Consider the following 24,854-nt stretch of genomic DNA (forward strand, 5'->3'; position numbering starts at 1 on the left):
CTTGAGGGTGACTAAATGATGAGAGGATTTTCATTTTTGGGTGAACTAACCCTTTATTTGGAAACGGATAAAGCTCTGCAGTCCTATATTACTAAACAACCTTGGGTCAGCCATGTATCTTCACCAGTAAGACAAGAGCAGTGACTTCCAATTACTGAAACTGTGTCTTTCACATAACTGATAACATCTTCTCTCTGATAAGCATCTGCATAAATGGCATACATTGTAACTTTCAACAGTGTTGGGACTGATGTGTTTGAAAAACACAGAAAATGCTGACTTTTTTCAAGAGGCTATTGGAGTACCAACTTCACTGGAGAGATGCCTATCCAAGGTCAAGAATCACATTTTACAGCAGGTTGACTGTGTTGTGGTCAAAGCATGCACTAATGAGAATGAGCCGTCTTCTTTCCTCACAAATAAGTTGAAGGAACATAAAGAATGAATGATACTCTGTCATTCCAATGAAGATTCCAGTCCTTTCATAGGTTTTCTGCTCTGTCAATGTGTCATTATGATGAGACTGAAAAAGATCCAAGAGACTCGAAACTTATAAAAACCCTTCAACCAGCTACAGATGGGAAATAATATGGAGACAATTTTCGAACTGGGCAGTTTCAAAGAAGGTGCTTGTCTGTAACTGGGATTGCAGCTGACAGCCTTCCCCGTTATACTGAGATCCAGGCTGGAAAAGGACAAAATATCACAAAGCCAAAATTGAGAAACTAAACTTCTTACGACCAGAAACTGCACCTCTCTGATGCACAGAGTGACAAAGATTTTCACTTTATTCTGCCTCTTTATATTTACTGTCTTTTATTCTAGGAACACAAAACGGCATGTAAAAGAACAAACAATTACCTCTTGTTTTTGTTTTTACAACAAAAAATATAAAGAAAAACAATGCAAATATGAAAAAATTCACTTATATATCAGCTGAGAGGAAGTAGTCATGCTTAAGAGTGTCAGGAGCAGAAAGTTTTTCAGAGGAAACCAGCAGCTTTGAGAGGAGAACTTGCAAGTTGGCATCCTGTCAGAGACACATTAGAAAAGTCTGAATAATTGTTGAGTAATCATTTTAAACTAATGTTAAACAGCTCTTAGATTCAACATACCAGATGCAATCTGATGAACTCTTCATGATGATGCTCACTCTCTATAGTTCCATTGAAGTCTGGAACATGCAGCTGTGAACAAATAATTCCACTTAACTAATAGAAAAAGACTTAGCGCTGCACAGTGGCAATTCATTCCATGTACACTGTAATAACTAAAAAGAAGAGAAAGATTTGTGCAATAGTTCTACCCAAAGCATGATGCCTCCAAACGCATACATGTCGCTGGTTGGGGAGGGGGGCTGACCATGCCTCAACTCTGGAGCCACCAAACTGATGGAGCCAGCAACCATCCCGCTGTCAGTTGCCCTCTGCTCCTGTGAGTAAAACACAAACATTAAGGATCATTAATTCTGAGGCTCAATACTGAAGAAAGTGAATTCTGTTTCCATTTAGTTTGAAAGGTAAATTAATCAATAATGTTAATGGACCTTTTACGGGTGTTTGTGCCACTTACGGGTGTTTTTGTGAGATCATTATCCCTCAAAATGCCATTCTCTCGGCCAATGACAAACACATTGTTGGGGTGTAGAGATGCATGAGTAACAGACGCTGCATGTAGATTCTGTAGACCCAAAGTTACGCCTTTCATCACCTTCCTAATCTCCTACAGGGCCACAACACCACATCGGAAGTCAATCAACAGTTTTTTTTCACATTTTTATGTAGTTAGCAAATAATGATTGTATACCCTTTATGCTATCTGCTAGTACTAATTCTTCAATTTTAATGGTGAACGGTGTCATTTCTGCACCACTAGCATCACCAAATGCAGTAGCAAAATTAATGACAATAATAATGTTTTCAAACAGTTTTTTCTGAACATTTTACCATTTGCCATATGTAGAACAAACAGATGATCAGATTTGTGTATCACACCATTAAAGGAATAATCCGGGTTCAAGTCAAGTTAAGCTCAATCGACAGCATTTGTGGCACAATATTGATTATCAATAAAAGATCATTTTGACTCATCTCTCCTTTTAAAAAAAGCAAAAATGGAGGTTACAGTAAGGCATTTACAATGGAAGTGAATGTGGCCAATGTTTGGAGGGTTTAAAGGCAGAAATATGAAGCTTTAATAATAAAAAGCACTTACATTAATTCTTCTGTTAAAAATCATGTATTATTTGAGCTGCAAAGTTGTTTTAATCATACTTTTTACAGACCTTTTAGGGTTTTAGGGTTTGCAACATTACATCATCATGGCGGCAAAGTTGTAAAATTGGATCCAACTTTATACAGAAAAGGTTAGTAAGTGATTTTATCACACAGGTTTGAAAGGGACAGGGGGGAGGATTTCTGAATGGCTCTGAGATTTCCATTAGAGTAGTGTGGTACCATAATGTATGCCAGTGGATCGGACTGGATAAAAACAGAACACATTTTACACATACACTGGTATAAATGCCACAGAGCAGGAACATAATTGAAACGTACTGAGGTTCCACACTCAAATATAAAGTCTGAACCTAATATTAAACTAATAACATATACAGAAGAAGAAAAAGAGAGAGGACTGTTTTTGGCCGTAAAACAGGGCCAAAAGTGGCACAGTTGTGGATGGATTCTGCTGCTGAGCTCTGTGATACTGGGCAACCTGTTTAAGCATCTTCTCCTCTGATTCTTCATCTATGGTGTAGCACTGTAAGAAATAACCCAGATCTCTAATAAACATTTAGCGAAGTTAGCATGTCTTAGTGTACTGTGTTTGGAAACAAGCTACAGTTAAACATGTGTAAATGTCATTGCATTAGCTACCAAATTATTGAGCCAAATTATTTAAGATAACAAAAGCGAGCCACGTGACGCCATGCGAAGGGCAGACGTGTGAGAGACAGCTCTGCGCACTTTGCTAATTTTTTTTATTATTTTCATGATATAATCTGGTGAAATTCGATACACCCAGTTACACATTTACTGTTTGAGGTAAACATGGCAAAGAAGTCAAAATCCTTGGGCTCTGGAGACATTAAAAGACACTTATGGGTTCAAGATGAAAGCCCAGACAGGCCTGTGGACCAGGGACTCGATTTGGATGGTGCGGCGGGAGAAGGAATCCAGCATCAACTGTCCAACATGTCAGTGATGTTGACGAAGGTACTTGCGAACTTGGAGGATCTTGCTGTAATACGTCGATTGATTACGGCGATGGAAATAAAATTATCTGAGCTAGTCACAAGAGTGACAGATGTTGAAAAACGAATCGAATATTTGGAGGCATCAGAGAGGGAATTAGCTGCTAATCCGCCCGTGACCAAAGTTGATTTGGAACGTGTTCTTGAAAAGCTTGAAGATCTTGAGAATAGAAGCCGCAGGAATAACATTCGAATTGTTGGAATTCCTGAGCATGAGGAGGGCAGAGATATGGTGAAATTCCTAGACGAGCTTTTCCCAAGTCTGATCGACATAACAGGCCACAAGCTGGAAATCGAGCGAGCTCACAGAGTCCCAGCTCACAGATTTGCTGAGGGAGACAGGCCCAGATCAATTCTGGCCAAATTTTTGAGATCATCCGATAAAGATCTCGTGTTGCGCCAGGCGAGGAGCAAAGGAAAGGAATATTTTCTTGTTCCCGGACTTTGCAAACTCGACAAGAGAGAAACGCGATCGGTTTAAGGAATGCAAGAAACTCTTACATCAGTGGAAGATCACTTTTGCTCTGATGTTTCCGGCCAGAAAGAGAATAAACACCAAGGACAGCAGCAAAGTATTTACATGTCCCAATCAGGCAATGTCTTTTATTGAAACAATGGGTGAGTAACCATTGGGTGTTTTTCTTGTGAGTGGATTGACTCACAGTACATACTCTGGCTTTCGGAGGAAGCTGGGCGCCATTTTTATTTCTTTTTGAGTTGGCTCTGCCGAGTGGTTGGAGTTTGTTTTGTTTTGTGGATTAACACTTTTCCTTAAAGAAACTTTTGCATTGATGGAAGATCACTTTTACAATGAAGTTCACAGGCAGATTGAGAATAGACACTACGGATGACCGCAAAATATCTACATGCCCACACAAAGGATGTCTTTTATAAAGTTGGCGGACTGTGTAAATCATGGGATTTACTTTTATGCGGCCTCCGAGTGAACTGGCTCTTGACCATCCGAGGAACCGGGATGCGTGTTTCGTTTCCTTTTGTGTTGGTTTTGTGCCTAGCGGTTGGAGCTTGTTTTGTTAAATAACACTACTTCGGGACAGTTATGTATGAATCTGTCAGTTCCTTGTGCTTATGCCTCCTGTTGGCTGGAGTATGATTTGTGGAGTATTTTTGTGGGACATTGGAATGATTATGTCATCTGCTGCACTCATCAGATGGCTCACTGAAGATTTGTTTGTCTGACTGAGGAAACTGAATGGCTTTATATCGGCTGGAATTTGTTTTGTGAAGGAACACACCTTCGAGACAGTTCTATGAATGAGTCTACACGTTCTTTGTGTTTATTCTGCCTATTGGCTGGGATTTGTTTTACTAAATATTTGATGTTATGTAATTTTGCCTTACAAATTTGTGAGGCAAAATTGAGCAATCCAATGGCAAAGTTGTCATGGGGGCTCTCTTAGGCGTACATGGACTCTGAGTTTAAAGGGATTGACGCCGGTTGGCGCTGTCGTGTGCGGGGTTAATGCGCACGTTTTTCTTTTTTCTGTTTGTTTTGTTCGGGGGAAGTTCGGGGTTTTATTGTTGCATTAATGTTGAAATGTGGTCTTCATAATTTTGTCTTTGGCACACAATTTATTTTTTCTATTATATCAAAATGTTGAATGTTGGTATGAGTGTACAATCTCTCTCCACATGGAATGTGAATGAGTTGGGGCACCCCATAAAAAGAAGGAAGGTTATTTCTTTTCTTAAAAGTAAGAAATATGATATAGTGTTTCTTCAAGAAACGCATTTTTTTCCCACAGGAAGCTGAAAAATTTGGGAAGATATGGGGTGGACATGTATTCTTTAGTGTTTAGTCAAGTAAGAGCAAGGGAGTCATTATATTGGTAAATAAACATTTACAATTCAAATGTCTCAAACAGTTTAATGATAAATTTGGATGAATCATTATTGTTTTAGCAGAAATTCAGGGGCAAAGTCTGATTTTGGCTAATATTTACGCACCTAACGCTGATGATCAGGGCTTTTTTATAGATCTTGAAGGGATGTTGCAAGCCGCTGGCACCCCTCATGATATAATTTTGGGAGGAGACTTTAATCTTTTGATGGACTCAGTCATTGATCATAGTGAAGCAAAAGTGTGTAAGCCCCCTAGAGCAACAGTGACACTTCACAGGACGTGTAAATATCTTGGTCTTACAGATATTTGGAGACTTCTGAACCCATCTGGTAGAGACTATAAATTTTTTTCCATCAGTCCATAAGATTTATTCTAGAATAGTTTTTATTTTATATCCAAATCCCTCATTTCATCTGTTGTTGATTGCTCAATTGGAAACATTTTAGTCTCGGATCACGCCCTGAGTTTAGAGGTGTTGCCGCATATGGAGAAAAAGAAATCATATAGTTGGCGCCTTAATGTGTCCCTTTTGCAAAATCCTGATTTCCAACAAATGTTAAAGATTGAAATCAGTGTTTATATGGAGACCCTCGGTATCCTCTGTGGGCGTGGCTTGGGAGGCACTTAAGGCGGTTCTTAGGGGTCGGATCATACAGTATGCCTCATTCATTAAAAAATCCAAAGCACGAGAACTCGTGGAGTTGGAAGGAAATATTAAAAGTGCAGAGGCAGAGCTGAAGCGCTGTATGTCATCTGATGGCCTCAGAGAATTGACCCGATTGAAATATAGATATAATACTATTTTGTTGCAGAAAGTGGAGTTTTGGTTATTCAGGGCAAGACAGTCATATTTTGAGTCAGGGGACAAAGCAGGAAAACTTTTGGCTAGATATATAAAGCAGAGAGAGTCTCTTTCTGTCATTCCCTCAGTGAAATCTGCTGGTGGTGAAATTTTTACCTCATTGATATTGATATTAATAATGCCTTTAAAGAGTTCTATCTTGATTTTTATAGTTCCACGTCTTTGTCTACTGATGAGGATATTAGAAACTTTGTGGAACCATTAGATATTCCTAAACTGAAGATTGAGCTCTTGATTCTGAGATAACCTTGGAGGAGCTTGACGAGGTAATAAAGTCCCTACCTACTGGCAAGGCTCCAGACAAAACCAGATGGTTTTGCCGCAGAATTTTTTAGATCCTATGCTACAAGTTTATACTGAATCATTAAAGAATGGAAAGCTTCCTCCAACCATGACACAAGCCCGGATCAGTCTGATTTTTAAAAAGGACAAAGATCCAAGTGAGTGTTAAAGTTACCGTCCAATCTCCCTGATCCAACTAGATGTAAAAAGTTTGTCAAAAATTTTGGCATAAGTTATGACATCTCTTATATATACAGATCAAGTGGGGTTTATTTAGGGCTGCAGCTCTTCTGATAACACCAGGCGTCTCATCAATATCATGTGGTCAGTAGCGAATGATCAGTCTCCGGTCGCTGCCATCTCACTTGGCGCCAAAAAGGTGTTTGATATGGTAGAATGGGATTATCTTTTTAAGATTTTGGAAAAGTATGGGTTTGGGAGTACGGGGTTGGATTAAGTTACTTTATAGACACCCTGTAGCAGTGGTACAAACAAATGGATTCATTTCAGATTATTTTACTCTGGATAGGGGCACTCGACAGGGTTGCCCTCTGTCCCCATTATTGTTCTGTCTTGCCCTGTAACCATTAGCAGCTGCAATAAGAAAGGGGGATGATTTTCCAGGGGTGGATGCGGGAGGTGTGGCGCATAAGCTTCTGCTTTACACAGATGATATTTTATTATTTGTCTCTGAACCTACTAGATCTATGCCTTGCCTCCACAGAATTATTCATTCCTTTTCCAAGTTCCCAGGATACAAAGTCAATTGGTCTAAATCCGAAGCATTGGCTCTGACAGCTTACTTTCCAGTAACGGCTTTCTAGCCGGGTGCCTTCCAGTGGCCCAAACAGAGCATTAAGTATTTGAGGATTTTATTCCCAACATTTTTGTGTGATTTAGTTAGTGTTAATTTTGACCCTTTAATAAACAGGTTTTCGAGCGATGTGGGCAGGTGGGCTTCATTACATTTATCGATGATTGGGAAGGTTAATGTTATTAAAATGAATTGTATTCCAAAATGTAACTACCTGCTACAATCTCTCCCTGTAGATGTCCCCCTCTCTTATTTCAAGCAATTTGATAGCATAGCGAAGTCCTTCATTTGGAATGGTAAACGTCCCAGATTGCAGTTTAATAAGTTACATAGGCTGATAGACAAAGGTGGGCAAGGCCTACCCAAGATTTTGTTTTATTACTATGTGTTCAGTCTCAGACATTTGGCTCACTGGTTACTTCCACCTGAGACAGCCCCTCCCTGGTTTGTTATTGAACAGGCAGTTCTTGCCCCTATTTTGCCATTACAAAGCATCTCTATCAAACTAATCGGAAAAGTTACACCCCGTTATTTCGCATTTACACTCGGTATGGACTAAAGTGTCCAGATTGTTTAAACTGGACACTTATTTAAATGTTGCCTTGAGCATATGGCAGAACCCAAGATTGTGTATTGGCAAGTCCCCTTTCTGCTGGCCAGAGTGGATTATGAGGGGGGTTGCTACACTCTGTGACCTATATGAAAGTGGAGGTTTGAGATCGTTTGAAAACTTGGTCCAACATTTTGGGATCCCCAGACCTCAGTTCCCTATCTGTCACTCACTCGACATTGTGTCGATGTAGTGACAATAGGGGTCACTCTTGGGAGCCCGAGACACCTCTGGTCTTTGATAAAAGTCCAATGAAGATTGGCAAGTGGTATTTGCATGCCACTCCCCCGGACATAAGGGTATAAAAGGAGCTGGTATGCAACCACTCATTCAGATTTTCTCTTCGGAGCCGAACGGTCATGCTCATTGAGCTGAATTTCTACTGTTCATTCACCTCTGCTGGATCTGACGGCGCATTTCAGCAGCTTCTCCCTCCTCTGCACTGGTGCACTGAAGAGAACGCCCCTGGGTGCTTCGGCAGAAAAAAGAGAGTATATTTTCTGAAAGAGTTTAATTCTCTAAAAGAGTATATTTCTCTAAAAGAGTGGCACACATGGAATGTCTTTTTAAAGACACGTCTATTTAAAGATGCCTTTCCGATTGTGTGTTATTCCTGATTGTGGTCGTTATCTCTCAACTTCGGATGGTCATGATCGCTGTCTTTCGTGTCTGGGCACGACCCACATGGAGACAGCCTTCGTGGATGGTTCATGTTCTCACTGCGAGAACATGACCATGGCAACGTTGCGGTCGCGGCTTGCTTTCGTAAGAAAGCAAGCCACCCCAGCGGCTCCCCGCCTCGGTCCTTCTACCTATGGGTATGAGGCCAGCGTGGCTAGCACTGGGGGTGATTTGGAGACCCCAATGGGATAGTCTCCGCCGGATATCCTCCCGCGGACCTCCCATTCCCCAGCACGCTCGTCTGCCCCAGTCGGGCTTCCGGATGAGTCCGCTGGCTCGTCTCACAGCGAGTCTGGCCTCTTGTTCGGAGCCCGCGAAGATGATGAGCTCTCGAGCGCAGCATCGGTGAACAGGCTTTTCACCACGAGCGCCTTATCCACCGGGGGATTCGCCGTATAGCCCCTGGCCGCCCCGCCATCGAGGGTAGTGAGGGCGGGGGAACTGAGGAATTGGGACCGGGCAGTAAAAGGTGCCCCCACGATTTTGTCAGCTCCTCGTGCACTTTCGGGAAGAAAGGCACTGGAGCAGGGCGTGGCTGCTTTGAGCGGCGCCGCGAGCCCAGGAACCAATCATCGAGCCGTGAGGGTTCAGGGGAGAGCGGAGGGTTCCACTCTAGCCCGACGCTCGTGGCCGCCCGGGAAAGCATTTCCGTCATCTCTGCATCAGCCTGTGACTGGGCAATCGACCCAAGCGGTCTACCACCCGCGGTGGTAGACACGATCACTCAGGCTAGGGCCCCCTCTATGAGGTGCCTGTATGCCTTTAAGTGGCATCTATTCGCTAAGTGATGTTCTTCCCAACGGGAAGACCCCCAGAGATGCGCAGTCGGATCAGTGCTTTCCTTCCTACAGTTGAGGTTGGAAGGGCGGCTGTCCCCTTCCACCTTTGATGGTGTACGTTGCCGCCATAGCAGCACACCACAACACAGTCGACAGTAAGTCCTTAGGGAAGCACGACCTGATCATCAGGTTCCTGAGAGGCGCCAGGAGGCTGAATCCCTCCAGACCGCGCCTCGTTCCCTCATGGGACCTCTCTGTAGTTCTTCAGGGTCTACAGAGAGCCCCCTTTGAGCCTTTGCAGTCAGCTGAGCTTAAGGAACTCTCCTTGAAGACTGCCCTCGTGACTGCGCTCACTTCCATCAAGAGGGTAGGAGAACTGCAAGTGTTCTCTGTCAGCGAAACGTGCCTGGAGTTCAGTCTGGGCTACTCTCACGTGATACTAAGACCCCGACCGGGCTATGTGCCCAAGGTTCCCAGGACCCCTTTTAGGGATCAGGTGGTGAACCTGCGAGTGCTGCCCCAGGAGGAGGCAGACCCAGCCCTGTCGTTGCTGTGTCTGGTGCGCGAATCACGCATCTATTTGGATCGCACGCAGAGCTTTAGGATCTCTGAGCAGCTCTTTGTCTGCTTTGGTGCACAGCGGAAAGGAAGCGCTGTCTCCAAGCAGAGGATCGCCCACTGGCTCATTGACGCCATAGCTATGGCATATCACGCCCAGGACATGCCGCCCCCGATAGGGCTAAGAGCCCATACTACCAGGGGTGTAGCGGCCTCCTGGGGCCTGGCCAGGGGTGCCTCTCTAACAGACATTTGCAGAGCAGCGGGCTGGGCAACACCCAACACCTTTGCAAGGTTCTGCAACCTCCGGGTGGAACTGGTTTCTTCCCAGGTAGTGGCACGCAAGTGGATAAGCCCGGGATAGCCGGGCGGGTGTATCGCTTGCACATAGTGCCTTCCACCTCTTTTGATCTGAAGACGTGCGCCATTATTTCCCAGTAGTGTTCACAAACTACGTTCCCTGGTTGACGTCCTCCGAGCCCTGTGGCAGTCGAGTTTTCAGAGAGACTCACTGCCGGCCCAGTACACGTGCTAACCAAGAGCCCTGTTCTGGGGTAGGTGCTCTGCATGTGGCGGTTCCCTGTAAGGTAACCCCATGCGATATATATCTTCCGCTAATTCGTTTCCCTGTTGGCAAACTGCATCTTCTTAGGGCAGAGCCCCTCTGCCCCAGTCTCCATATTTGCAGTAACTCCTCCCCCGTTGGGTAGGATCTACCTTGAGACTCTCCACATGGTCATCAAGACCATGTGACGTATTTTTTCCACTTAAATATCCCCCCCTCTCTTTGGGCGAGGTATGGTCTCCGCGGTGTCCTCCCACCCCACAACTAGACCTGGCGGCCCAGTCGGATAATCCCCCTTCTTTTTTAGGGAGTGGAAAAAAAAGAAGGGGAAAAGAAGCCATGACTGGGTTAGCCTGTCTCTATCTCTTGGGTAGTCGACTTGTCCCCAAAGGGCCGTTCGACACTCATAACTATGTTGGGGGAGGTTACGTGTCGGCCTGGTGTGCTGGCTATGAGGCACACAGTGGTCTGCCCGTCACACACCGCCAGTTCACATAACACAGTTCAGCCAGTTGTGGCGTTTCGAATAGGGACCCCTAGTGTCACTACATCGACACAACGTTGAGTGAGTGACAGATAGGGAACGTCCTGGTTACTTGCAGGAACGAGACGTTGTGTCCCTCCTGCCACAACGCTGAACTACCCGCTGAAATGGCCGGACCTTGTCTTGGCTCCTCAGTATAAAACCTGAATGAGTGGTTGCATACCAGCTCCTTTTATACCCGTATGTCCGGGGGAGTGGCATGCAAATACCACTCGCCAATTTTCATTGGCCTTTTATCAAAGACCAGAGGTGTCTCGGGCTCCCAAGAGTGACCCCTAGTGTCACTACATCGACACAACGTCTCGTTCCCTCCATCAGGGAACGGAGGTTACGCAAGTAACCAGGACATTTTATAAGTATTTACAACTGCGCCACCTGCTTTGTACTATTTTTGGGAGTAGAACACCCCCCCAAGGAGGCAGATGCTTTGGGAGAGGTGATTGCGGCTTTTGAAAAAGGTCATGAGGCATCAGTGTACTACTCCCTGTTAATTCAGAGTCTGGGGGATAGAGCCTTAACTTCTCTCAAGAGAGTTTGGGAGAAAGATTTCAACTTGGCATTGGAGGAAGGAGTGTGGGCTAAGATTCTTAAAAACGTTAAGTCTGAATCTAGAGATGCAAGAGTGCATCTTATACAATTCAAAATTTTGCATAGATTTTATTGGACCCCCTCTAGACTGTATAGGCTTGGTCTGCTGGAGATGCCAGACAGAGGATGGAGACATGGCCCATGTTTTTTGGTGGTGTGTCGAGATCCAGAAATTGTGGTCGAAGGTTCAGAATTTTGTGTGCGACGTGGTTGGCACTTGGGTTTCGTTTTGCCCCAGACTTTATGTTCTGGGCGATGGGGCGGTCATTGATGTGGGGGATGGCCATATAGAGAACTGGGTTGTATGTATGTATGTTTGTATATGTATTATATATATATGTGTGTGTGTGTCTGTTTGATTTTTATTTCTAAATACTTATGTTTGACCACAGGGTTGTTTTTTGGGGGGACGGGGTTGGGAAGGGGGGTTTGTGGGGTTTAAATGTTGATTTTATATATATATATATGTTTTGCATTTCATTATTATTGTATGATTTAATAAAATAAAAATTTTTTTTAAAAAAAAGACAAAAGCACACTTTTCAAGCAAAACATTTCACAAAAATAAGTTTTTGTGGTTTTAAATGATAAAACAAAATGTTAAATCTTCAAAATTAAGAAAGTATTTGGACACCTGGTTGTCAAGCTTAATGGAAAATGTCCATAGTTAATGTGATGTGACTTCATACATCCACTATAAATCACCATGAGACCAGTTAGTTAAAAGTAATAGCAAATATGGCTCAGAAGCATGAAGTTAGTTATAAGAAAAGGTCTAGCATCACTGGTTTGCAGATGCCACATATGATTCCATGACAAATGAGTATACTTGGCTATAAATGACCTTCAGGACTACTTTCTGTCCCTGGAAGTCTGTGCTCAGAAGAGGTCTCCGCCCACTCAGCTCTCTCATTGGCTCTGCGTCAAACATGTCTCTGTCAAAGCTCTTCATTAACAGCCCTGCAGCGCTCTGAAACCACATATATGCAAGGAACGAATATCCAAATGCAATTAAAATGATCATTTGTTTCAGTGTTTGTTTCGACTATAAATTCTCCTCCCTGCGCTATGTGTGGCGATATGCATGAAGAATGTAAATCGGCAAAAATAAAAGAAGAATAGTGAAAGTGAATGTGGATATTTATTGTAAAAAAAAAAGTATTTAAATATTGATCTGTTTCTCACCCACACCTATCATATTGCTTCATAAGACATGGATTTAACCACTGGATTCTTATAGGATTACTTTTATGCTGCCTTTATGTGCTTTTTGAGCTTCAGATTTTTGGACCTTGTTAACTTGCATTGTGATGACCAACAAAGCTGAGATATTGTTCTAAAAAACCTTTTTCGTGTTCAGCAGAAGAAAGAATGTCATACAGAGAATTTCCATTTTTGGGTGAACTATAACTATCACAAGCTAAAAAACAGGGTACACTTTACAAATTTTTTTTTTACTAACGATCTAAAAGTAGTAGTCACCATGTAGCTGTTGATGTCAGCTTCAGAGTAGATCATCGGTAGCTCCGGAAAGCCACTGTTCACCAGGTCACACAACATTATCTGCACATGAACATATTACTGACAATTCAGACATCTGTTATTTTTTGTACAGACTACAAATCTATTGCAAAAGTAAAATGTAACATTCATCTTGGCACAAACATGAATTGTGTATAATTCATGTTTGTGCATTTCTCAGTGGTGTTTGTGTTAGGACTGCCATCCTCAAACTAGAAGATCCTTTTAGATATATGGCATGTTCATTCAAAGTATCTTTGCCCAGCATCTTCTGAAAATTTGAAATAACTATGTACATCTAAACACACATATTGCTTCTTCTCATGGCCGATTTCTCGAAAGAGAGCATTCCTTGTCTCAGCAATCTCCTCCTTCTTCTTAAGAATCTCAGGCAGGTCCAGCTCCTCTGCCTGTGAAAAAACTCAAACTGATCAGTAACATTATATACAATCAGCACTGCCAACTACCGAATAGGCAATATACTAATCAAGCAATAGATCAGCATAAATTAACTAAATCACTAATATTTGACCCTGGTCAGCTAAGCCCTCTCCATAACTAACTTCCAACATGCTGTAGGAAATCCTCAAACAGGTCAGTTCATTTTGTGAACAACATTCCCATAATGTGGTTTATCAGAGCATATTCAAGTTGTACTGTTCTCACCTCCTCCAGACAGCTGACCTCTACAAGTTTCCAGTGCAGCTGAGATCACAGGCTCCTGATACACTTCTTCACTAAAAACAGCTCATCTGCTTTAGGAGGGCTGTTCTCCCACTGCTGCACTTCCTGCTTAAACTGTGGTTAAACATCATGAAAAAGACACGAAAATGTCCTGATATCTCTTTATTGCTAGGAGAGACTTGGCAGAAATAAAAGGTATAAAGAATATCAGTGCTGCAATTATCCACCATTAAGATTTTCCATTTGTATCATTTGAGAAAAAAAAAAAAAAACAGATTTAGAGGGTCATGCATTCATTTAGTAACCCAAACAGGAAATCAGATCAGCCGTCCAAAACCAAAATGCTGGTTACATGCATTAAGTACCTGTGAAAACGGATGCTAGTTATCAGGTGTAAAAGTGGAGCTTCTCTTACCTTTGTGTTGCGTTCATACTTCTGCCTGATGTCCTCTAACAACCTCTGCTCTCTTTGGATGTCCTGCATGGCTTTGTGAATGGCATTAAACACTATTTTCCTCTCCTGACTTTCTTGTTCCTTTGAAAACAATGTAAACCAAATTGACCATTTGTCTATTCCAAAATTAGTTGAAATGCACTTACTACAGAGAAAGTCCCTTTTAGCAACCTGGTGTTGTGCCCCACTCAAGTTTCCAATTGTAAGAAACTCCTTAAAGGAATAGTTCACCCAAAAATTACAATTCTCTCATCATTTACTCACCAGATGTGTATGACTTTCTTTCTTCTGCAGAACACATATAAAGATTTTTAGAAGAATATCTCAGCTCTGTTGGTCCATACAATGCAAATGAATGGTGACCAAAACTCAGAATGTCCAAAAAGCACATAAAGGCATCATAAAAGTAATCCATAAGACTCCAGTGGTTTAACCCATGTTTTCTGAATCCAATCGGTTTTGGGTGAGAACAGACCAAATGTAACTCCTTTTTCACTGTACATATTGCAATTGCAGTCTCTTGGCACGATCATGATTTTAAGCTCGATTACAACTGCTAGTGCTTGACACATGTGCAGAGCGCTAGATGGCACTAGGAAGTGAAATCGAGCTTGAAATAATGAACACCAAAGAGACTGCTGATGTCAAGGTTTATAGTGAAAAAGGGGTTTCATTATCAAAACCATTTGGATCGCTTCAGAAGACATGGATTAAACCACTGGAGTCATATAGTTTACTTTTGTGCTGCAAAAATCTTTGTCATACACATCTGGGATGGCATGAGGGTGAGTAAATGATGAGAGAATATTCATTTTTGGGTGAACTATCCCTTCAAGTAATAAAAAACCTTGGTTATAATTGTAAGGCTATGATCACTAAGGGCTTTCTTAACTTCTTAACTATGGGATTCTTGCAACAGTGCTCTGATCTGTGTACCAGTAACTCTTCAGTTCATGGGTCAACCCCTCAAGACTGAACTTGCAATCTTTTGTATAAGCAACACAGAACCATTAGGCTGTCCCAAAAAGTCTCAGATATAAACAAAGGAGAGCAAAAGATTACATAATGGAATGCTGCTACTCTGTGAGCAGTATGTAAATTATGGAAGAAACTTACAGAGAACGCAGTGGTGAGTTCTTCACACATGGCTGTGTCAGCATTCAACAGGATCTCACCCACACCTTCGGCAACATCTTCTGTCAGTGATGTTTTCTCCAAACACAAAAATTGACAAGATTCATACAGCCGTGAACAAGAGCCTCCACTTATAGAGCACAAAAATAATGAAGTGCCTCAATACTGTACAGTTACACTGTGGTTTGTATTAGCAAACATACTTTGCTTAGTCTGGCTGCCCAGTTGCTAAGGGCAAGGAGAGCCTCATCTGTAGCTTTTTGCACATTCTTGATTTTCTGGTGTTTCTGTCTCTTCCACTCACAGAACTTCTCAAAAGAGTATTCCTCTGTGTGTTCCTCCAGCATAACTAAACTAAATATTGCAGTCAATGATGACCCGACTTCCTGCGGATCCAGATGGCTGAGTTAAAAAGGCAGCAATGGAAGCTGGTGATGCTTGAAGCACAATGTGGTTCACTTCTCTACACATAAGTTTGACACTTTTTACATGTATGGAATTTTTACACTTGGAAGAGACAGGAAAGTGATAGAGAAGAGAGAGAGAATGGGATCGGGACACAAAGCAGGCCAGATCTAAACTTTCTTCCCAGGAGAACAAAGTAAAAAATAATCTGATACTATATGGAAACTTATCCACAAACTATACAAAACTATCACAGTGAAGAAAATCAGCAAGTGAAGAATCTGTGCATGTTGAATCATTATAACTTGTATGTTTTTAACCTAACTAATACAGTAATGGATAAAGACTTTTCTTTCATAACACACCTTTAGCCTGTCCAGGCGATCATTGATTGGCAGCTTGTCCACCTCCTGCAGGAAGTTGTCCAATGCGGCTGAGAGAGCATTGCGGGCCTCATTCCTGCTGTAGACTAGAGACTCTATTTCCCCCATCTGACAGAACACACATAGGCTCATCACCACAGCTCCAATACCACTATAATCTCACCTTTCCTACATGCAAAGATACTGAATTCATATTTAGGTTTAGGGGTTAAGAACAAACCGCTAACTCTCATTATGGGCAATTATAATAATAATAGCAATAATGCTTGCTGCCTGTAGGTAGGGTTGGCAATATGACCAAAATCTTATATCACAATACGAGTAATTTTATATCACGATAACAATATACAGTATATCACAATATAGTTAATTTTTTCTGGAAAATCAATAAAAATGGGTTTATATATTAAATATTCATATTGCAATTGCTATTTTTGGATAATTCCGTCAGTGAATTAAATACTGTGTAAATGAAAACTATGTCCTCTTATATAACTTTCTCTTAATTTGGAACTTAAAAAAAATAAAAAAAATAAAAAAACTTGGTTATAAGCAGACCTTTACCACAGTGCCATTTTCATATTATGCCACATTTCAGTCTATGTTGAACAATTATATATAATAATATATTATTATTATTATTATACACTTTCCTCAAGAAACTCAAAAAATACAAATAATATACAATGAAACTAAACACTTCCTGAGAAAAATATCCAAAATTATGTAAACACTTTTGAAGAAAAGAAAATATCACATAAATATAAACACTAATTGCAAAAACTTTTTCTGAACAAATTAATGCGGAGCGCATCTTTTGGCCTTTATAATATTGTTTTATGTGCTTCATTTTGAGTTTGTAAAACTGACTCGTTGATTACCACGCGTGATAATCGCCACGAGACAGATTTTGCTCTGCCCATTTTTGGATACACCACCACTGCACACATGGTTATTTAAATATTGCAGTATACACAATATAGCAAAATCTCATTTGACTGATACTTTATATAGTCGGCACGATATACAGTATATTGTCATATTGCCTTACCTATCTTATCATACCTTGCCTATCATATCTTACCTTCTGGACACAACTTTCCTGATGTCTATTGTAGGTGGGCATAAAGAATGAGGTTGAATAAAAAAGCAACATTTTGTAATAATCTAAGAAACTCTATTTCTAATTGTCAACATTTTAAATAAAGATTTTGGAGTCTCGCAAGTGCATTAGGACGCTGCAAAAAAAAAACAAAAAAAAAACAAAACAAAACAAAAAACAGTGATAACAGTATAACAGTAAGTAAATCTCCTTTTTTATTACTGAAGAATCTTGCCTTAGTTTTCTCAGAGAATCCACTTTTTTAGCCAGCTGGAAAATTCTGTCTGCATCTTTTGTCGAATGCTTACGGTCAATCTCCTTTGTCTTTTCAAAACTCTCCTTCACTGTCTGCAAATTATGAATAAACCTTTATGTAATCATCCCATGGCATGGTCTAAAAGACACTGAACAATCAACACCCAAACGATCTCACAAATACAAGTGTGAAATATAGCACCCAGTGCTACCCAACTGATACCTGGAGCTCCAATTTGGCCTCCTCGAGCTGCTGCCCCAGGAGAGCTGCATGCTGCTGGATGGCACTTCCATCATCTTTGAGCTTCTTGATATCCATCTCTTTCTCTTCTATCACTTCTCTCATCCTCTGGGTATATAAAACAGGGGGCACATATTATCTCAGGCATGTTCTCACATGTAGGAGGTTGATGATACAATCAAGTGTGATTTCTTACATGTGGCATCATGATAGCAAGCATTTTTAAACATCAGGAATGAGACCACAAAGCAGTATATCTGTAAATGTCTCCTTAGTTCTTTAATTAATACATGCTGTAGAGTTTCTATGCTTTTTTCCCTCTTGAAATCTCTTGACCACTGGGCAATGTTTCATGTTGCTTAGATGTGGAATGGATCTGGTGAAAAACTGAAATTAATAAAACATTTAAGAATGACAAAATGCCACCTGCAGCTCAGCCTTTGTCTCATTCATCTCAGTATCCTGCTGTTTGTCTACATTGTTTTTTGGTGGCTTGATCTCTTTTATAGGTTCCTGGTCAATATTTAGTTTCTCCACAGAATGGAGTGCAACGGGGGTTTTCTGCTCCCTAAAAAATGCAGAGAAATGTGGGTTAGTCACTATGCTTATAAATTAGCAGATATTTACTTTGGCACATGCATATTTCTTTCTTCCTTCTGCTGAACACAAATAAATTTTTTTAGAAGAAATATTTAAACTCTGTCAGTCCATACAATGCAAGAGAATGGTGACAAGATCTTATAAGGTCCAAAAAGCACATAAAGGCAGCAGAAAAGTAATCCATAGGACTCCAGTGGTTAAATCCATGTTTTAAGAAGCGATATAAGTTTGGGTGAGAAACAGATCAATATTTAAGTCCTTTTTTACTGTAAATCTACACTTTCACTTTCAACTACCTGGTCGGGACTGGTCAAAGGCAAGTGATTGACTGTAAAAAAGGACTTAAATATTGATCTGTTTCTCACCCACACCTATCATATCACTTCTGAAGACATGGATTTAACCACTGGAGTCTTATGGATTACTTTTATGCTGCCTTTATTTCCTTTTGGACCTTAACAATTTTGGTCACCATTCACTTGCATTGTTTGGACCTACAGAGCTGAAATATTCTTCTAAAAATTTTCATTTGTGTTCAGCAGAAGAAAAAAAGTCATACACAACTGTGATGACATGAGGGTGAGTAAATGATGAGAGAATTTTCATTTGTGCGGGAACTATCCCTTTAAATGCAGGAACCTGCAACTCTTGAGATTTAGAAATGTTGAAACAACTCTTACATGTATTGATTCAATTAGGTAAACAGCTTAATCAAAGCATTCATTTTAAATGACAAAAGGAGTGAATATGAGTTAAGATAGTTTTGTAAATACAGTGCCTACCTAAGCCCAAAACGTGATGGCATCCACAACATGAGTGACAACAACCAGCTCCACTGAATCATCACAACGATACACGAAGTTTGTGAGATGTGAGCTCTCATGTAAAGCAAAAACAAGCCATAACGACTTCGGAAACCAGAAGAACAGCAGCAACTTACTTTTTTCAGGCTTTATCCCGGATTCCTCCATGAGATCTCCCTAAAATCACCATCAACATGGCAGCAGCCATCATCATCATCATCTGAAGAATGACAGTATCGGGCTAGTTTTATATAGAAAGTGATGCCATTTGTCTTACCTCTTTTATTGGCGTTGAACTGCTACTGAAATCTGTCACTAGTATGTGCAAACAACGGAGTGCGTTAATTAACTAGTGTGAATCGATACATTGTGGTATGTTTTATCTATGGCTTGTGAATCATAAGAAATGTGCTCGCAATGCTTGCGTCTTGTTCAGGTTTATCGCATCTTTGTTGTCTTGTGTCAGTTTTTAGCTCTACAAAATAAACGAGTGAAGCAGACAAATCCTAATTAGTTCATTTAAATGTCACTATGAAAATAACAATTATTTTAATAACTATTTTAAACCCAACTGAATTTCGTTTAAGTTAAGTGTCAACTTAAAACGAATAAAGCACACCTTTAATACAAGACCGTTTTAAAATGTCATTTTTGTTTCGCAAAATTGAATTGCAAACTCCGGCCGCTAGGGAATGCACTATATAAATCAACTTCGTAATACATTGCTAAATGGTTATGGATGGTTGGATTTTAAATGCAGACAGATTACTAATTAATTCGAAGTCGTCTCTTTTCTTGTCTTATTTAACTTTGTGTTAAGAGCACTCGAGGGAGAAAGTGGTTAAACTAGACGAGACTCCAACAATGCTCACAAAAAAGTAATTTTGTTAAGATTTTAGTTGACTTCATAAAGGATGAACACAAATGTTAACAATTTCTACACAGTGCGGAATTGCTATTCTGGTATTTAATACCCAATCGATTGTCCAATCATTTGATGGTGAAAAAAATCCATTAGGTTTACATTGAAGGAGTGAAAGATACAAATTTAGGGTATTTTATAATAAACTTAATCATTATTTATTAACCTTTTAAACATTGATTAACCCTCCTGTTGCGTTCAGAATCTGCATACACCTTTTGCATTCGCAGGTCAGTTTTGACAAGGTGGAATTTAAGCTTATAAATCATTCATAAGCCGATGGCTTCTAAACTGTTCATGCATGTAAAATGATTTATATTTTTGTTATATTAACTAACAAACATAAAAGTTACTAATTAATATGCCATTATTTTAGAAATAATAACAATTAGAAATTCGTTGACATTTCAAAATATACATTAACTACATCAAACCCAGGGTGAAACATGTGAAGACATATTTTTTTATTAACATTTCTGTAAAATGTTTATAATATAAAATGTATATTAACATCTAAAGTGATAATTGCTAGTAATTTGAATGAATTTCCTTTTGCTCATAACTGCTCAAAACAACTTGGTGGTTAAAATTTATGAAACCAACATATTCTTTTTTCAACTAAACATCATCAAAACAACTGTACACCTCAAGTATACAACATTTAATACATCTTTACTATGTTTTTTGTTTGTTTGTTTTTTTTGTTTGTTTGTTTTTTCTCTCCCTAATTTGGTATGCCCAATTCCCAATGCGCTGTAAATCCTCATGGTGACTCGCCTCAATCCGGGTGGCAGAGGACGAATCTCAGTTGCCTCCGCGTCTGAGAAGTCAATCCGCGCATCTTATCATGGCTTGTTGAGCGCATTACCGTGGAGACCTAGCGCGTGTGGAGGCCCACACTATTCTCCGCGGCATCCACACACAACTCACCACGCGCCCCACCAATAGTGAGAACCACATTATAGCGACCACAGGGAGGTTACCCCATGTGACTCTACCCTCCCTAGCAACCGGGCCAATTTGGTTGCTTTGGAGACCTGGCTGGAGTCACTCAGCACATAATTCGCTTTACTATGTTTTTTAAGCAAAATCTATTCTGTTTACTTGCATGAACTGCCGAATGTTGATGCATTAGTATGCTGCAAGCTAGTTAATCATCAAATGGCTGCAGTGTGAAATGTGGACAATTTCCCCTTTAAAAAACTATTTAGCTCTCACCAGACCCCCTTTAGACAGTAGTACCTTTGATTTAGTTTATTTGTTATGTTTGTTACATCTGTTATGTCTGTTTTGTACAGGAATGTGTGTGACTGTATGTGTATGTGTGTGTGCATGTTTGTAAACAAGATGCAGTCCCAGTGAGAAATAAAAAAAGAGTGTGTGAGAGTATAGGAAAGACAGAAATGTGAGTAATGTGTTTATAAGAAAAACTCTCATTCATAGATGTACAAATAAAACTACATACATAATATTATGTGAAAATCCACAGTTGATGCTCGGGTCAAAATTGACCCATGAACGCAAAAGATGCAAACATTTTTTTTCAATGATTATATCTCTTAAAGTTTATTTAAAAAAATCTGGGGGAAAAAAATATTATTTGTATTTTTATAGTCTTGACAAAGTCACAAAATTTGGTTTCCAAACTAAAAACTATTTGGTATTTAAAAATGATCTACCTCTCCCGGGTCAAAAATGACCCGAACGCAATAGGAGGGTTAACCTTTGATCTTGTTTGATCAAGTTTTTTTTATGTCTTGCAGATATTCACCAATCCAAACCAAGTATCTTCTACTACTAGTCGTGCTCCCAGCTGTGCCTCTGGACTGGCCATTGAGGGTCAATGTAAAAAAAAATTAATTCTTGGAAAGTGAAAGCAAAACTTGAAGCTGAGTTCACAGAACTTAGAAAAAGCATCCTTCATACAAAGTTCCCCCAAAATGCAGTCCCCAACCTTGGCGTCATTCTAAATATAAACCCATGATTTACATTTAGTCATTTCGCAGAAACTTTTTATCCAAAGCTACTTACAAATGAGGAACTTAGCAAGCATGATTACCAACATGATAACTGCAACCTCTGTGTTCTTTCTTTTGTGTACAGAAACTTCTCTGAGGTTTCTGCAGGAATTGCTTGGGTAATAGCCCCCAATGCAAAGCGAGATAGAAAACAATATTGAAGAGGGATCCTGTAAAAAAAACTTCATTCTCTACATGGCCAAAGGAAATCCTTCAATGAAAACATTGTGCTTTCTGAACAACATGAAGTGGATTAATGAGTGAGCACTGGAAACTTAGATAGGGTTCCTGATTAGATTCACGAATATGACCTCAGACTCACAGTATATTATCTAATTTGAAATATTTAGATGCACTGCAAAAATATAACATTGGCTAAATATGTCAATCAAATTAAACCTGCTGTTCCTTGATTAAGGTGGGTGGAGACCCTCCAAAAGTGTAATATGACAATCATGACTGTTGGACAATACATACTGGACGTATTGGCCTTTCTGAAGTTTTTAAACAGAACGATTTCACCAGTCGCACAGCTCACATGGCCATCAAGGCTGCGTATTCAGAGACGAGTGAGAAAGAAGCTCAAAGACATTAACACACATGAAGTTCCACAAACGGGCTGTCAAGGGCTCAAAGTCGAGTGAGTTTGAATCTCAATCTTTCTACAATACACTGAAGCTATATGTGAGCAAGGTGAGAGTATTGACTGTCACTTTAATTCCAGGAAAACCTTCGGAAATTAAAACCATTAAGCTCTTCCAGAACAAGGCTGCTGTCTACAACCCCAAGATTCTCAGTAGGTATCACATTGTAATTATGTTCAGATATGAGTTTTACTGACACTGCTGTACTCGCCTGCTTCTTAAACATCTTCCAGAAAAACTTAGGAGGAAAGCAAGCCAAGTTCACCTCAGGCTTCTCATGGGTCTCCTCTCTGGATATCTGATTTCCATCTCTGGACACAGGATAGGTGTACTCAACAACATGGTGGTCGATGAGGTATCCATTGCCGGCTGGGGGTATATTCATCCTGTGATCAAAGTAGGCCTGCTCATTTTATACTAAATAATCATTAAATGTCCATTAAATCCATAATTACATAGAAAAATATTAATAGAGTCTAATTGCAATTTGTGTCCTTTTTTAAATGCATATCCTTAGGTCAAGGGGCTTTTGTCCCCGCAGAGTTCTGCCAGAATATCCCTCAAACGGCATGAATACGAGTAGTTGGCTGACTTCAATTACATCCGGGGCAAATTCAAGGCTGGCAAAAAGCCATTTTTCTTCTTTAGCTTTGCTGGAGGAGAAATGCCACGCCTTCTCTCTTCAAAGAGTCTTGGGCCTATTTGAAACTTCTGGGATGCCCTAACTTTAATAAAATTAGCTTAGCAATGAAAAGCCATGTAAGTCATCTTTTATTCAACTGTTCCATCTGTTTGTTCTTACTCTAAGGAAGCAATTGTTTAACTTTCTGGTATCAAATTATTTTAATTACTGGCAGGGTGTGAAGGGCCAAAGGCTTTAAGAGCTGCACCTCAAGGCAGAGGATTCAGAGGTATTAGAAACAGCTTAGGGGCTTTACCTCCTGAGTGTTGAGCCTCAGCTTGACAATTAGGACTCTGTCTTGAATCTCAGGTTTAGAATGGCATGTGTTTGTGCCATCCATCATATACAGTGCATCTGGAAAGTACTCACAGCGCTTCACTTTTTCCACATTTTGTTATATTACAGCCTTATTCCAAAATGGATTAAATTCATTATTCTCCTCAAAATTCTACAAACAATACCCCATAATGACAACGTGAAAGTAGTTTGTTTGAAATCTTTGCAAATTTATTAAAAATAAAAAACGAAAAAAAAAAAAATCACATGTACATAAGTATTCACAGCCTTTGCCATGACACTCAAAATTGAGCTCAGGTGCATCCTGTTTCCACTGATCATCCTTGAGATGTTTCTACAAATTGATTGGAGTCCACCTGTGGTAAATTCAGTTGATTGGACATGATTTGGAAAGGCACACACCTGTCTATATAAGGTCCCACAGTTAACAGTGCATGTCAGAGCACAAACCAAGCCATGAAGTCCAAGGAATTGTCTGTAGACCTCCGAGACAGGATTGTATCAAGGCACAGATCTGGGGAAGGGTACAGAAACATTTCTGCAGCATTGAAGGTCCCAATGAGCACAGTGGCCTCCATCATCCTTAAATGGAAGAAGTTTGGACCCACCAGGACTCTTCCTGGAGCAGGCTGCCTGGCCAAACTGAGCGATCGGGGGAGAAGGGCCTTAGTCAGGGAGGTGACCAAGAACCCGATGGTCTCTCTGACAGAGCTCCAGTGTTTCTCTGTGGAGAGAGGAGAAACTTCCAGAAGAACAACAATCTCTGCAGCACTCCACCAATCAGGCCTGTATGGTAGAGTGGCCAGATGGAAGCCACTCCTCAGTAAAAGGCACATGACAGCCTGCCTGGAGTTTGCCAAAAGGCACCTGAAGGACTCTCAGACCATGAGAAACAAAGATTGAACTCTTTGGCCTGAATGGCAAATGTCAGGTCTGGAGGAAACCAGGCACCGCTCATCACCTGGCCAGTACCATCCCTACAGTGAAGCATGGTGGTGGCAGCATCATGCTGTGGGGAGGTTTTTCAGCGGCAGGAACTGGAAGACTAGTCAGGATCGCAGGAAAGATGAATGCAGCAATGTACAGAGACATCCTTGATGAAAACCTGCTCCAGAGCGCTCTGGACCTCAGACTGGGGCGAAGGTTCATCTTCAAACAGGACAACGACCCTAAGCACACCGCCAAGATAACAAAGGAGTGGTTACGGGACAACTCTGTGAATGTCCTTGAGTGGCCCAGCCAGAGCCCAGACTTGAACCCGATTGAACATCTCTGGAGAGATCTGAAAATGGCTGTGCACCGACGCTCC

General features: G+C 40.7%; 1 pseudogene; it reads right to left on the reverse strand.

The window, feature by feature from the left end:
* Positions 1-3: 3 nt before the first annotated feature.
* On the reverse strand, positions 4-22,951 carry LOC127452682 (serine/threonine-protein kinase 31-like; annotated as a pseudogene).
* Positions 22,952-24,854: the final 1,903 nt, after the last annotated feature.

This window comes from Myxocyprinus asiaticus, chromosome 15 (genome assembly GCF_019703515.2).
Source record: "Myxocyprinus asiaticus isolate MX2 ecotype Aquarium Trade chromosome 15, UBuf_Myxa_2, whole genome shotgun sequence".
NCBI lineage: Eukaryota > Metazoa > Chordata > Actinopteri > Cypriniformes > Catostomidae > Myxocyprinus > Myxocyprinus asiaticus.